The following is a 2,309-nucleotide window of genomic DNA, read 5'->3' as shown; positions in this document are numbered from 1 at the left end:
AGGAAGAAACGTGGTCCCTGTGAGTGCAGGGGCTGTGTCTGGTCTCCTCTGATGTGCTGGTGGTTGCTGCCAAGCTCTGCTCCAGGGCGCGGTGCTGCGGCCTCACGGTTGGGTGTAAAGCTGTAATGTAAACTGCGCAAATCTCCGCCGTGCTTGCCGCTGTCTCTCCCTTTTCTGAAGGAATTTTGTGCTCACCAGATGGTTAAAACACAGGCAACACACGAACACCACACTGGAAAAATATCTAGCTGACAGACACACATTTTACCCATGTCAGAAAGATTATCTTTAGGCAGGGAGCTGAATCAAAGGCTCCTATTTTGATGTGAATTCCACTTGTTTCCCTAACTCTGCATTAGGGACTTAACTTTATAAAAAAATACCATCTTAAGCAGAAACACCTTGCTTCAACTCTTTTTAAAGTCAAAAGGTTGCAGCAGGGGTCAAATTGATAAAAGGAAGGAGCTGTATAACTTGTGTCAATCCAACAAGGTACTGCACCTGATTTCTGGTTTGATGCATTCATTCATTCCTCTGTGTGCTCCTGTGTTTTCAGCTAGTCCTTCCACAGGTGTGGATATGAAAGCCTCCCATCCATCCCAGCCTCTGAAAAAGGAAAGGCCATGAAAAAAGCATCCCAGGCTTTTCAGATTGTTGCACCCAGGAAAATGTAGAGTGATGACTGAAACACTGCAGGATGAGGATTACATCAAGAATATTCAAGAAGTGGCTTACTAGTATTTTATATCAGAAGTGGCCCTGGGTCACCTTAGTTGTCTAATTTGTGTTTTCAAGACTGGAGCCTTCTTGCTAACTGTTCCCACCTTGAAATCCCTCGAAAAACTCACAGTGATGGGTGGTCTGTTTGCTAAAGATTGATTGATTTTGTGTGAGTGGAACCAATATGCTTCTCATACTGCTGCAAAAATGTTTGCATTATTTATTTTGCATTATTTTCTGATCCATCTCCTTTACTTGCTGAATTATAGCAGCACAGGCCAGCAGGGCAAGGGGCCTTTAAATAGCTTTCCAACTACCTGCTTTTCATCAGGTATCACCATGCTGAGCTGGGGAGGAATTTTAAAAATGTTTAGGAGAACAAAAATAAGCACTGGATCAACATATGCACAGTCGAAAAGTCAGCCTTGGGGGAAATCACGCAGGAGAATGCCTGAGGGTTGGCAAGGGTCCTGGCAGAGTGACTAACACCCTAAATAAGCAGGACAAATGAATTTTAGCCTTGCCAGTGCAAGCAAGTCACGCTGCCAGTTTGGTGCTTGTGGGAGCCCAGCCAGAGGGGAGAGCCATGGCTGGGTGCTGGAGCGCAGCCCAGCGATGCCGCACGCTGCTCCCAGCACCCTGCAGCTCACGGAGCTCTGCCAGAGCTGCTGCCGTGTCCTGCACACCCTGCTGCTGTCCTGCACACCCTGCTGCAGTGTCCTGCACACCCTGCTGCTGTCCTGCACACGCTGCTGCAGTGTCCTGCACACCCTGCTGCAGTGTCCTGCACACCCTGCTGCTGTGTCCTGCACACGCTGCTGCTGTGCTGCACACCCTGCTGCTGCAGTGTCCTGCACACCCTGCTGCTGTGCTGCACATCCTGCTGCTGTGCTGTTCACCCTGCTGCTGTCCTGCACACCCTGCTGCTGTGCTGCACACCCTGCTGCAGTGTCCTGCACACCCTGCTGCTGTGCTGCACACCCTGCTGCTGTGTCCTGCACACCCTGCTGCTGTGTGCTGCACACCCTGCTGCAGTGTCCTGCACACCCTGCTGCTGCTGTGCTGCACACCCTGCTGCTGTGTCCTGCACACCCTGCTGCTGTGCTGCACACCCTGCTGCTGTGTCCTGCACACCCTGCTGCTGTGTCCTGCACACCCTGCTGCTGTCCTGCACACCCTGCTGCAGTGTCCTGCACACCCTGCTGCAGCCAGCCGGGGCAGGGAGAGCTCCATGCCTTCCACTGCACTGGGAGCAGAGTGGCAGTGCTCAGAGCCCCTTTGCAGCCTTCCCAAGCAAACAGGAAGCCCATTACTAAAATGCCGTTGTCCTTCATTTGTCAGATTAAGACTGCTTAATAGATTAGCCAGGCAGCAGAGTAGCAAGTAGCTGCTCTGATTTGAGGAGTCTGGCCTGGAATATTGAATACTTGGCTCTGTCATAGAGTGTGCGTATGAAAAGAAAAACCAGTCTTTTTATTGCACACTTGCGCTTTCTTCAGCATCTGAAAAGAGATTAATTTCCTAGGAATTTTAGCATCTATTTTTGCAACAAAATTGTGACTTTATCATTCTACAATAATGTGGAGCTA

Source organism: Melospiza georgiana, chromosome 1, assembly GCF_028018845.1.
Source record: "Melospiza georgiana isolate bMelGeo1 chromosome 1, bMelGeo1.pri, whole genome shotgun sequence".
Classification (NCBI taxonomy): Eukaryota; Metazoa; Chordata; class Aves; order Passeriformes; family Passerellidae; genus Melospiza; species Melospiza georgiana.
Note: the sequence above shows the minus strand (reverse complement) of the source record.